General features: G+C 37.8%; 1 pseudogene; it reads right to left on the reverse strand.

Moving 5' to 3' along the window:
• Positions 1-5,604: 5,604 nt before the first annotated feature.
• Positions 5,605-14,667, reverse strand: part of LOC102839646 — a 128,077-nt pseudogene continuing 119,014 nt past the window's right edge.

Genomic DNA, 14,667 nt, shown 5'->3' on the forward strand with positions numbered 1-14,667 from the left:
ACTCCCGTAAAGATTTACACCCTCGGAAACCCTGTACAGGGTCGCTATGGGTCGGAACTGACTCGACGGCACTTAACAACAACAACAACAACAATGTCCAAGTTGCCCATCCCTGTCTACTCTGTGTGTGGAGGGGATGGGAATGATTCTTGCAGTAAGGATTTGTTCCCTCTTATGAGCTACTGCATCTGTAGGTGTAGGTCAAATTCATCAAGTTGTATCAGATTACTCTTCTTTTTTCCTCTTCTATCTTCTTCTGGTTGAGCTCTGATCATCCAGTCATTGAAGCGATGTCAAGTGAGTATTATCTGCAAATGTGGGTGTTCTTGTGTATATCCCCTCTCTTTTTATCAGCTGGATGCTTCACTCTCCACTCTAGTCCTCTGTGGCTGTGTCACTGACTCTGGGACCAAGAGTCCCCAGGTCTTGCCACACTGCTGGCTGACCATTTCTCCACCCGGGTTCACAGTAACACACTACATTTTGAAAAGAAAAGAAAAAGAAGGAAATAGTATGGAAGCCAAGATACATCATTGTTAAATATTCTTTCAAACCTTTTACATGTTAACATTTTTACTAAAAGATATATATAGTCTTGGTTTGGTTCTGTAAAATCAGCACTGGACTGTTAACTACAGTTCTGGCAGTTCAAACTCAAGCCACTCCTTGGAAACACTATAGAGGGTCACTATCAGAGGAAACTGACTTGATGACACTTTACAATAACAACATACCAAATTGCCAACCTTTCTTTTGGTAGTCTAATGCTTAACTATTTGTGTCACTCAAAGACTCCACACATACTCATGCACACATACATAGTATACCAATATTTCCCCTTTATGGTTTTATGTTGCCTGCCTTAAAAGGTTTTCTTTTTCTTCTTCAATCTAAGGAAACAGAATATAGCAACACAAATAAATTTTGTTAAGATGTCATAATGGGAATGTGGCATTATGCAGGATACTGAGCAAGATATATCTTAGTCAGGGGCTGTTTACTGGATTTACCAAATCATATTCCATATATTGCCATGCACTTAAGCCCAAAGTAGTCTTGCCTTGCTATCTTATCCTGGTGGAATTAATGTTCACAAAATTATTGTGACTCTTTCATTTTGATATCATAGACTTCTGAGTAAAAGTTGAAATGGCATTCTAAAATTTAGCATTGTCTTTTGGACATAATTTAGATGCGATTGAACTGAAAGATAGGTTTTTAAGTATTTTAAGAATTATTTAAAACATATGGATATTTTCTTCATGATTTAAAACCTGTTAAACTGGTATGGCACTGTGGGTTAATGCGCGGGACTGCAAAGTCAGTTTGAATCACAAGGTTGGCAGTTCTAGCTCACCAGCCACTCTTCGGAAACCCTATACAGGGTCGCTATGGGTTGGAACTGACGCTGTAGCATTTAACAACAACAAAACTGCCTGATGAATACTCTTTTTCATGATGATTTCCAGAGAATTTAAAAGATCAGTCTAGTACTTGTCACTTGAATTCTGTAAGTGATAAGAATATAATTGGTAACAGCCTCTGTGGCATTGTTCTCAAAACTTTGAAACATTAGAATAAAGATAGAGGAGACATTACATTAAAGGTTAGTGGTGCAAAATAAGACCTATATTTTTCTTTATCTTCAGAGGCCATGAAATAAGAGTGGGCTTCTAAAAATTAAAAAAAAAGAAAAGAAAAGATAATGGATTCTTTTTCACGAACTTTTTGAACCTTGGTAAAATTCATCTGATCGAGCACGTAGTCTAGTAGCTTTCACATGTTGGTGATAGTTTTTTTTGAGTCATTTCCAGCTCACAGAGACACCTTGTAACACATAATGAAACACTGTCCTTTCCTGTACCATGCTCACAACTTTTACAATGTTTGAATTCCTTTGTTGTAGCCATTGGGTTAATCCATCTCATTGACAGTCTTCCTTTTCTGCACTGATCTACCAAGCATGATGTCCTTCTCCAGAGACTGTTTCCTGCTGATAACATGTCTAAAATAAGTGAGACAAAATGCTTCTTCTTAGGAGCATTCTTCCAAGACAGATTTGTTCAATATTCACTAATACCACCATTGAAATGCATCAATTCTTTTTCTATCTTTCTTAGTCATTGTCCAGCTTTTCTATGTATATGAAATCATTGAAAATGTCATGACTTTCAGGCACATGTTAGTCCTTAAAGTGACATGTTTGCTTTTTAATACCTTAAAGAGATCTTTAACAGCAAATTTGTCCAATGAAATACATTATTTGACTTACTGACTGCCACTTCCTTACGCGTTGATTATGGATCCAAGAAAAATGAAATCCTGAACTTCAATCTTTTCTCCATTTATCATGATATTGCTTATTGGGAAGATTTTTTGTGTTCTTTTTGTTGTTGAGATGCAATCCATACTGAAGGCTGGAGTCTTTAATAGTCATCAATGCTTCAAATTCTCTTTGCATGCAAGGTTATGCCATCTACACTTCACAGGTTGTTAACGTGTCCGTAACCTTCCTCATACACACAGACTGAACAGGAATATAATCCTGATATACACCCTTCTCTGTTGTAAGCCATACCGTTTACCCATGTTTCATTTGAATGGTCATTGCCTGGTCCATGTACAATCTCCACATGAGGAAAACCAAGTGTTCTGGAATTCCTGTTCCTCATAATGCTATCCATAATTTGCCATAGTCCACAAAGTTGAATGCCCCCTCACAGTAAATAAAACACAGCAAACATTTGTCTGGCATTCATTGTTTTCAACCAGGAATTTATCAAATACTTATTTATTTACTGACTTGAGAAGATGACATTTGTTTATTAGAGCCATGTTACAGCTACTAAATGTAAGCATTTAAAACCAAAATATTAGAGTAAATTTTTTACTATTAAGATTTTCCAGAAAACCCTGATAGAGTATACACACTGGGAGCTTATTTTTCACAATTGGAGCTGGTTTATTTTTACCTGAAATTAGTCTTTGGCAATTTTCAGATTTGTTCACAACCAGGATTAAAAAGTATTAGATAGACTTGTCCTAGAGTTGTCTTTCATACACTTATTTTATTTTTTGCTCCTTTTTCTTCATCTTCTTTTTAAATAGCTTTGGCTACAAGTGTTTTTCTTTTGCTGAGTTTACTCCTTGGAAGTGTAGAAACATTCTGGGGCAGAAAACTGTAGATTTGTTAGTCTACTACAGTTGAAATGAAAAGTGAAAGCTACAGAGTTTGGATTCATTTATCTTTATCAGGCTTTTTGCACTTGTGGAATGGATCTCATTTTCTCCAAATGGATTGCCCTTAAACTATAATGAACATTCAGCTGGAACATGAACTCTGCTTAGGAAACCTTAGCCTCATGCAAAAATCAAGCTCAGTCTAAATAAGTAAGTCAATCAAAGAGTACACAGACTGTGACCTCTAGTGATTTCTATTTACCAGTTGCCAGAAAGTTGATCCATTCTGATGGGTATGATTTTTTTAAACATAAATTACGTGACACATGAAAATTTTTTGATTCTTAAATGCAAGTTGGGTTTAGCTTCATGGAATGTAAATTAAAATGTTTTCTACCTGTTGTGTTTTTGTTGTTATGTGCTTTTAAGTCAGTTCCCACTAATAGCCACTCTGTATAGGATTTCCAAGGAATGACTGGTGAATTTGAACCATCGTTCTTGTGGTTCAAACTGACCTTGTAGTCTGGTGCTTATTTTATAGTGGCATCTTGATTCCACAGAATAGTTTTTCAAATACTGTGTTTAGCTCATATTTTGAAACCATAACCACTTTAGAGATTTCATTAAGAAAAAAAAAATCATAGTTTGCTTATACTCATTTATTTCAATATTCCAGGGTGGTATGCTGTTTAATCAAAGACAAAAATGTAATGCATAGCTTTTTTACCCCAAGCTGGAGTGGGTATTAGGGAACTGTGTCAAGAAGACTATTTTATCACTGTATGTTGTGTTGTCCACATTTTAGTTCAAGTGAACAGCAGCTTTTCTAATCTGTTTTGTTTGACATGAACCATATTGCACTCCCCGATAGATTGGGAAGGTCCAGCTGGATGTCACATTCTATTTGGTTATTAGTCTGTTAGCAATATTTTATGAGGCTAAGTGTATACTCTGGAGTCCTGGTGTGTCACCATAGGATAAGCACTTGACCTCAAGGTTGGTTTGAACTGCAAGGTCGGTCATTCAAACTCACCAGCTGCTCCTTGGAAACCTATACAGGGTCACTATGAGTCAGAACCAACTTGATGGTGCTTAACAACAATAACAGCAAATGTATACTCTAGGATAGATGGGTCTTTAAGTTGCAGAATGATTTGTAGCATTGTATGTAGAGTTTTCCAGACATGGGTTAATAGAATATCACCTAATAGTTTAACTTTATCTCTTGGAGAGTTAATGAACTGACTTCGGTGGCATTATTTACTAGTTGTTCCAATAGCCTTTATTTCTTTCTATCTTATAAGCTAGAATATGTATTTTTTATCTAGCCATATTTCCTCCCTGATAAAAGACTCCATGTCACAGTCTCTCTGGAATTTGTGTGTAGCCAGGTAAGTACTACTTAGTCAATTAGATGTAACTAGAAGTGTGGCAAGTGAATCACATTAAAGTGAGTATTGCTTTCTTCATTCCCCATTCTTTTAATTACTGACTGGAAAGAGATAGCTGATGCTCTAGTATATTTTTTGAGCCATAAAAATTGTTGTTGTTGTTGTTAGATGCCATCAAGTTGACTCTAACTAATAGCGACCCCATGCACAACAAAACAAAACACTGCCCAGTTTGGGTATCTTCACAACTGCTGTTATGCCTAAGCCCATTACTGCTGCCAATCTACATCCTTGGGGGTCTTCCACTTTTTCACTGACCCTCCACTTTGCCAAGCATGATAACCTTCTCCAGGAGCTGGTTCTGCTTGATAACATGTCCAAGGTATGGCAGGCGAAGTCTCACCATCTTGGCTTATAAGGAGTACTCTGGCTGTATTTCCCCAGACCTGTTTGCTCTTCTGGTAGTTCATGGGACTTTCATTATTCTTCTCCAACACCACAACTCAAATGCATGAATTGTTCTCTGGTTTTCCTTTCTCATTGTCCACCTTTCATATACATATGAGGCTACTGAAAATACCATGGTTTGGGTAGGGGAACTTTTGTCCTCAAACTGGTATCTTTGCAATTGAACTTTAAAGAGGTCTTGTGCAGCAGATTTGTCTAATGCAATATGCCTTTTGATTTCTTCTTTTTCCAAATTTTAGGACTTTTTAGTTTGTTCCAAAATCGCTGAAGCAAAAACCATGATAAAACATCCTTCTTTCCTTTATACTCTCCAACTCAATAAACAAAAACAAAAAACTATTTGTAGGAAAAAAATGGTTTTGTACGTGGGATAAAACAATGTAAATTCAAGTCCAGTCAAAACCACAGGATAGCTTCCTTTGAAATGTGTTCCGTAGGATTTCTAAGTAGACCACATGACTACTGTCTCGGAATGTACTCAGAGGCTCTGTCATTATCCAGTAACAGAGTGAAAACCCAAAATCCTTTTTCTCAAATGGAAGAGGGATGGACAGGGATAGAATATCTACTCAAACTTCCTCTTCTTTCCTTGTGGCTTGTGATCTCCTATTCTGACTTTTCAGAAGCCACCTTGCCCTCCAAATCCTCCCCAGCCTCTGCCAACAAATCCAACCCAGCCTCCTCTACCATGGCTGCCTCATTCTCCAAATCCTCCTTGGCCTCCACCTTGTCCCCTGAAGCCACCTTAGACCTTAGGCTTCGTCCAGTCTAATGTAACTTTGTTTCCATCCAGTTCCCCACCCTCCATGGCCTTCTTGGCAGCTTTAACATCTTTCTCACTGTAAAAGTCTACAAACCCAAACCCTTTGGAGCAGCACATTTGCCCCCAGGGCCATGAGTATCCTGGAGCAAACAGAGCCATCAAATGACTCCTTCAGTGTTTCCTCAGTTGTGTACTCAGACAGACCTTTGACAAGCATAGTTTTGGACATCTGGCTTGTGTTAGGTAGGGGATCCCCTTACAGCTCCAGCCTGATGGCTCTGCCCTCAATTTCTCTTTTATTACTAGAATTTAAAGCTTTTTTAGCATCTTCACATGAAGCAAATTCTATAAATGCTTACCCTCTAGATTTACCGTTTTGATTCTGAGGTACCATGGTAGAGTTGCCCTCTCAAACCCTTACTGGAGAGTGTCTTCTGTTGCGCTATAAGAGAAGCTGCTAAAAACCAGTTTTTGATTCACTGGTTCATGTGCTGGTACTCTTGAATTTGTGGTCTTGATTTTGACCTTTCTCCCACCGTGGTGTGCTGTGGAATAGGCTCCGACTCATAGCAACCCTGTATAGCGTTTCTGAGGCTGTAAATCTTTACAGGAGCAGAAGGCCTTATATTTCTTCCATGGAACCACTGATAGTTTCGAACTAGCAGACCTTGAGGTTAGCAGCCCAACTCATAACCACTATGCTACCAGAGTAGTACAGGGATATTGACAGGCCATTAATCTCTGTTAACTGCTTTTCTTCTAAGGTTTTCTCAACATCAGCTTCTGTTTGGAATTCAAGGTAAGCAATCCCTCTACCCTTTCCATCTTTGCTGACTAATCTGATTTCTATGACATCTTCAAACACTTCTTTAAATTCATCTTGAGTGACTTTGCTAGGCAAAATTTTGGCCGCAAGTGTTCTGGCATCTCTATTTTTTTTTTTTTTTTTTTTTTACTGTGTTTTTCTTTTGGTCTCTCTAGTTTAATTTCATTACCAAAAATTTTTAAACCAGTGAGTTATAAAGCTTTTCCCAGGTCTCCAGCAGATTCAAAATCCACATATCAGAATTTCCTAGTCATACCAATTCTGACATCTATCGCCACTAGATCATTTTTTTGCAAAAAGATAACTGAGACTAGTTTTTAAAATTTCAGAGCAGACTTGTTGAAGTTCAGGTTTCCAACAAAGACATTGGAAGCTGTAGTCTGTTCTACGGTTTTCACTTTCTATTTCTTGGCTTCAGGTGCAGCTTTCTGTCTGACCATTTCCTATTTTCATTTTTCAGGCATTTCCTTGACAGGTTCTTCCTCCTCTTCATCGTCCTCTTCATCATTCTCCTCCTCATCTTCATTCTCATCATCTTCCTCCTCATTTTTGTCTTCTTCCTCCTCATCATCACCATTGTCCTCCTCAGTCACACTGAGGCAGGAACTTTCTTGCCTTTTGCCGACATTGTGTCTATGGCCTTTTCTTCAGAGTCATCTTCTTTATCTTTGTCATCCTTCTCATCATTATCCTTGTTGTCCTCCTCATCATCCTTGTTTTTGAAGTGAGGAGCAGCTGCTTATTTCATTATAATTGGCTCATATTCATCCTTATCCTCAACATCTTCCTTACTGTCTTACTGTCTTCATCATCTGCCTCATCACTCTCTTGCCGTTCTTTGCCCCCTTGGCTGGAGGGGCAGTTCCTTTTTACTGGAAATCACCAGCTCAGCTTTGCCTGGGGTGGTTCCCTTCTTGCCAGGTGTTGCTGCTGCTTTGGCTGCTGTAACAGTCTTCTTGTGTCGACTGTCTTCTTGCCAGGGGTGACAGCTGCTTTCTTGGCCTGTGGGGGAAAGATATTCTGCATGTCATTTTAATGAGGAATGACAACCTCTTCCACAGCTTCTTCTTTTTCATCATCTTCTGACATTTCCTCATTCTCATTTTCTTCTTCTACTTCTGTAGTGGGAGGGGTCAGCTTCTTGGAATCACTTTGATTTTTACTGGTCTTCATGAGCTCCACTTAACACTATGTTATTTACTGATCCATTTGTGAAGATTTTTGTTTTCTTTACATTGAGTGTAACCCATACCAAAGGCTGTGGTCTTTGATCTTTATCAATATTTTAAGTCCTCTTCATTTTTAGCAAGCAAGGTTTTATCATCTGAATATCTCAGGTTGTTAATGAGTCTTCCTCCAATTCTGATGGCACATTCTTCTTCTTATAATTAAGTTTCTTGGATTATTTGTTTAGCATACAGATTGAATAAGTATGGAGAAAGAATATAACACCAGAGCATACCTTTCCTGATTTTAGACCACTCAGTACCCCATTACATTGTTTGAATGACTACCACTTTGTCTATGTACAGGTTCTGCATAAGCATAATTAAATATTCTGAAATACCCATTCTTTGCGATGTTGTCCATAGCTTGTCATGATTCACATAATCAAAAGCTTTGCATAGTCAATAAAGAACGAGTAAGCATCTTTCTGGCATTCTCATCTTTCAGCCAAGATCCATCTGTCACCATCAGTGATATTCCTAGTTCCATGTCCTATTCTGAATTCTACTTAAATTTCTGGCAGTTCTCTGTCAATGTATTGTTGGAGCTGTTTTTGAATTATCTTCAGAAAAATTTTAATAAAAATATTAATGATATATTTAGATGATTTCTACATATTTGGGGGCCATTTCTCTTTGGAATGGGTGCAAATATGGATCTCTTCCTACTGGGCCAAGAGCTGGTGGTGGTTGTGTACCACTGAGTTATTTATGACTCATAGTGATTCTGGAGAGAGTTTCTGAAGCTGTAAATCTCTACAGGAGAATAAAGCCTCATCTTTCCCCCATGGAGTGACTGGTAGATTTGAACTACTGACCTTGAGCTTAGCAGCACAGTTTGCAATCCACTACGCTACCAGGGCCAGGTAACTCTCTTCCAAATTTCTTGGCATACACAAATGAATGCTTCCAGTGTTGCATCATGTTTTTGAAGGATTTCTACTTGAATTCTATCAATTCCTGGAGGCTTGTTTTTCTCTAAAGCCTTCAGTGCAGCTTGGACTTCTTCCTTCAACACCATTGTCTATACTACTTCTTGAAATTGTTGAACATTAACCATTTCTTGTTGTTATAGTGGCTTTATGTATTTCTTCCATCTGAGTTTATTTTCCAAATCATTCAATATTTTGTTCATAGAATCCTTCAAAATTGCAAGTCATGATTTGAATTTTGTTTTCAGTTCTTTCAGCTTAAGAAACACTGAGCCTGTTCTTTCCCGTTGTTTTTCTAAACCCAGTTCTTTGCACATTTTGTTTAAAATACTTTATTTTTTCTTCTCAACTCACTCTTTAATTTTTCTGTTCAACTGTTAGACTTCCTCATTTCTTCAAGTAATATTAGCTTCTCTAAGTTCAAGAGGAAGTTTTAGAGTCTCTTCTGACATCCATTTTGATCTTTTCAGAACTTGCATATGAGAACAATGAATGGTCTGCTCCGTATTCAGTCCTGGTCCTGTTTTGGTTGATGATATTGAGCTTTTCTGCTGTCTTTCCTCCTAGATGTAGTCAGTTTGACTCCTGTGTATTCCATCTGGTGATGTCCATGTGCACAGTCACCTTTTATATTGTTTATAAAGTATTTGCCACGAATAAGTTGTTGGTATTACAAAATTCTCTCATGTGCTCTCTACCATCATTTCTACCACCAGGACCATATTTTCCAACTATGATGCTTCCTCTTTTTGTTTTTGTTTTTTTTGTTTTTTTGTTTTTTTTTTACAAAGGGCTGCATTCCAATCACCACTAATTACCAGACTGAAGAAGTTTGTAGAATTCTTCAATTTCATCATCACTGACTTTAGTGCTTGGTGCATAAATCTGAATAATAGTGATAATGATGGGTCTTTGTTGTTGTTGTTGTTCAGTAGCATCTAGTAGGTTGCAATTCATAGCAACCCTGTGTAGGGTTTCCAAAGAACAGCTACTGAGTTGTATAGTTGACCTTGTGGCTAACAGTCCAGTACTTATGCAATAATGCCACTCCAGAATTCAGGTCTTACTAGTAGGTGTATGAATATTACCTATCACACACAGCTTTGTGCTTCAAAATATATCTTGAAATGTTCATTTTGATGATAAATGCAACACTACTCCTCTTCAATTTGTTGTTCCCAGCATAGTAAACCATGTGATTGAGTGATTCAAATGGCCACTACCAGTCCATCTCAGCTCATTAATGTCTAGGATATTGATCTTTATATGTTCCATTTCATTTTTGACAACTTCTAGATTTCCTAGATTCATATTTCATAGTTACATATTTTGGTTATTAAAGATGTTTGCAGATGTTTCTCCTCATTTTGAGTTGTGCCACATCAGCAAATGAAGATCCCAAAAGCTTTACTACATTCGCATCATTATGGTGAACTCTATTTGAGGGAGCAGCTCTTTGTCCAGTCATTTTTTATATATCTCTCACTCTTCTGACACTAAATCTGACAATATCCTCAATCTGATTATATGTTTTTATCTTCTAGCACTATATCTGACAACAGTCCACTGTTATTCACATGGTTTTCAGTGACTAAGCATTCAGCATTAATTCATTTCTCTTTCATTCTTGTCTGTGTTAGTCTGGATGCTAAGCTGAAACCTGTCCACCCTAGGTAACCTTTCTGGCATTTACAATACCAGTGACATAGCTTCTGACACCATAGCAGCACACAAGTCATCACAGTACAACAAACTGATAGACAAGTGGTGGACCATAAACATGGTATGTTAAAAATGGGCACAAGAAAGTGCTTGCATCTCATGGTTTTTGCTGTATGAGAAACTAGCTTCCATTTTGTTTCAGCCAATTTTCTTTTTCCTTTTATTATATGTACCCAAATATTCTTACTATATGGTAAAATTTGATACTGTAAGTGGGATGATGCAATAATAAAAGCAAAAAGGTAACAAAGGTATTCTGGCTGTAGTTGAGTAGATGTTATGGATACGATTGTCTAGAGATCAGTTGTTACGTGGTAAAACATTTGATCAAAATGTCCAGTTGTGAAGCATGCCAGTTATAGACTGAGGCCGGAACATGAGTGGAAAAGTGCAGCAAATTCAGAATCTGAGAATGTATGGGCTACAACTTGATGCTTTTAAGGAACTCTTAAGATAGTAACAGTTAGATTAGATTTAGATGGTCATCAAGCAGAAATAGAAAGGCAGAAGAGTCTCCTTTTGCTAAAAGAGAAACCCTTTACTGACTGCTTTGTCTGGAAGTACCAATTAATCTGGACCCTTGAAGATGTGAAAGAATCAACTGTTCTGTGTCCAAACTAGTCAGTGGCAAAACTGAACCCTTGCCAGGAGGTAAGTCTATGATGTCTTTAAGAGTCCTTGACCAGGCAATAGAGTCAAATGTTTCAGAAAATTTCAACTTACAGTTAGAATCTTATTAATTCAGCAGTTAGCTAATGAGAAAGATGAGGCTTATCTGCTCTTGCAAAGATTTGCAGTCTCAAAAACCCTACATAATGTTGTTTTGAGTTAGAATCCACTCAAAAGCAGTAGGTTTGGTTTGTGTGTGTGTGTGTGTGTGTGTGTGTGTGTGTGTGTTTTATGATGCAGTTACAAGATGGGGAAAGGCTGAAAAAGGTAAGTGGGATTTAGAGGAGTGAAGGAAACGTCATTTTAAATAAGGTGGCTAAAGTGGACCTTATTGAGCAAGTGGCATTTACACCAAACCTGCAAGAGTTGAGGGGTGAATTCTCTGACTCTGTGGACAGAGTATTTCAGGATGAGGAAGCAGTCAATGTGAAAAACCCTGAGGTATGCCAGATGTGTCCCATAGAAAGACTTGAGGCCAGGGTAACTGGAGAAAGTGAATAAAGCTGTACACTTAATCAGGGATGGACAGACTCTGTACAGCCTTTAAGCCACTGTGACAAGGATGGTTCAAACTCACTAGCTGCTGCTCAGAAACCCCATAAAGGGTCACTCTGAGTCAGAACCAACTCAATGGTACTTACAACAGCAGAGCCTTTGAAAACTTTAAGCAGAGGAATCAATTGATCTGTTTTGTGTTTTAAATTATCTTGTAGCTGTTTTAAGTGTGTTCCATAGAGGGCCAAGGATAAGAGAAGCAGAAGAAAGAGTTTATGGGATATTAAAGTAATTCAGGAGAGAGATAATGTTGACTCCACCAGGCGGTATCAGCACAGGGACTGATAAGTAGTTGAATATGGCATATCATTTGAAGTTAGAGCAAACAGGATTTCTTAGAAGTCATCTTTCCACTCAAACTCACTTCCAGAAAGCTTTATTGTTGCTGTTAAGTGTTGTCAAGTCAGTGCTGACTCATCGCAACCCTGTATAAGGTTGGCAAGAAGCACCTGGTGAGTTTGAACCACCAACCTTGTAGTTCAAACAGACTTTATCCAGTATTTATCTTACAGTGCCACATTAGGGATGTGAACAGGTTGCTGTTCAGGGTTACACATACTCAGGGCACAATCCTTCCAGTCAGGACAGCCTCTTCTCAGCCATGGCCACAGGCAGGTCTCTCTTGGCCTGGACAATGTTTTAGGGCTACTGACAAATGCTCACACTCCACCATAAGCCAGAGTTCATTTATATGGACACGCTAAATTGTAAATGAAGTTAGGAAATATAGTCCTTTAGCTTTGAAACCATGTGTCCACTAAAAAAATGAGTTTCTCCAATCAAGTTATACAAATGGCCAATAAGAGCCTGAAAAGATGGGCATCATCATTAGACACCAGGGAACTAAAGAACTCAGTTGTTTTGGAGTGCAATTTAATACTGCCTCAAAAATTAAATTTAGAGTTATCATATGACCTAGCAATTGCACTTCTGGGTTATACCTAAGAGAAATGAAAACATCTAAGAAAAACTTGAGCATGAATATTCATAGCAACATCATTCATGATAGCCAGAAAGTGGAAACTAACCATATGTCCATGGAATGATACATAAAAATTTAAAAATGTGATATATAGATTCAGGGGAATATTACTCAATCCCTAAAAATAAACTACTGATATATGCTTCAACATGAACACATCTCAAAAGCATGCTAAGTGAAAGAAGCCAGACAGAAAAGGCCACAGAGTTTATGATTCTATGTAGGATAAGCACTCCACCACAAGGTTGGTTTGAATCAAAAGGTAGGTGGTTCAAATTCACCAGCTGCTCCTCAGAAACTGTACACAGGATCACTATGAGTCAGAACCAACTCAATGGCACTTAACAACAACAGCAACAAAACAATGCATATGAAATGTTTAGAATGGGCAAATCTATAGATTAGATTAATGACAATCGGAAGATGGGCAGGGGATGAGTGACTATAAGCATTATGGGATATGGGATTTCAGGTTGATGAAAATTTTCTGAAATTAGTTGTTTTGGCTGCAAAATTCTGTGAATATATAGTGAAACCTGTGGGAGCTGGAACTTGACAGTGTTGCTTTGTATTTTGGGGTCTTGTAGGTTTTCCACTTTTGACAGGATAGAGTCTTAATCACTTTTCCATCATTCATTTTTGTGGAAAATATTTGAGTTTTCCTTTTCGGATGGATTCCTACCTTGTACAAATTCCTAGTTTTACATTTTTTACTATATTAAAAATATTGAATTGTTGACTTTAAAAAAGTGAACTTAATTGTGTGAGAATTTCATCTCAATTAAAGCTGTTAAAAACAAAATGAAAAATGACAGAAGGGTAGAGAGTCTTTACTGGGTTTATTTGACTACTGATATCAGTGGCTTCACTAGGGCCAGGAAACAGGTAAGTCCCTGGACCTACTGCAGATGAGCTTCTGTGTTTGCATCTGTTTTCCACGTACTGGTAGTGAGCATAAAGTTCTATTAGCAGCATACTATGTAATAGCTATACATATAGTTCCCTATCCTATCTGGCACCTCGAAACTACTATTTGATTAGTCCCTGCAGAGTACCATAACATCTCTAGTTATCCATGCAATTGCATTCTTCAATTCTGCTTTCAGTCTATCGTCTCACCTACTGAGAAGGATGGCATTGGGCTGAGAAGATGAGTGGCTGGGTTGAATGTGCTACTGCCTCTAATGGTCTTCATTCATCCTTGAAGTTCTAATTCCAACTTACAAATGAAGGGAGTTTGAACAAATCACTGAACTTAGTGGCTAACTGAATTGGAATTGAAATTCCCCTACACTCCATTTACAATTCCCTGTGCTTAAAAGAAATGAAAATGACTGTAGCAAAGAATTACAATAAAGCCTCACTGAGCAAAGCTGTCATTGTGTTTATTATGTATATATATATATATATATACCAAACAAACAGTGTAAGCTTGTTGAACACTAATTATGACTTGTTCTGTTATTTTATGTGCATGTAAGTCATTAACTTTGCACTGTATTCTAATGAAGCAGATAATAGTACTCTTGTTTTACGGATGAAGACCTCTGAAACAAAAAGAGATTGGGTCATTCACCCAAGGTCACAGAACAAGTGGCAGAGTGCCTCCACTTGGATATGAGTTTGCATCGTTAGCTATTGTGCTTCACTGTCTCTTACAGAATCTCGTGAACATAGGTCTTATTTAGTACCTGTTTCAGTTCAGGTTTTCTAGAGATGCAAAAACATGTTTTTGTTGTTATGTGACGTGGAGTTGGTTCTGATTCATTGTGGCCCTGCACAGGTTTTCCAAGGCTGTAAATCTTTATGGGAGCAGAAAGCCTCATCTTTCTCCCGCAGAACAGCTGGTAGTTTCAAACTGCTCATCTTGCGGTTCGCAGCCCGATTCCTAACCACTACGCTACCAGAGCTTCATATATATATATATATATATATATATATATATATATATAT

The sequence above is a fragment of the Chrysochloris asiatica genome, unplaced genomic scaffold (assembly GCF_000296735.1).
Source record: "Chrysochloris asiatica unplaced genomic scaffold, ChrAsi1.0 scaffold00233, whole genome shotgun sequence".
Lineage (NCBI taxonomy): Eukaryota > Metazoa > Chordata > Mammalia > Afrosoricida > Chrysochloridae > Chrysochloris > Chrysochloris asiatica.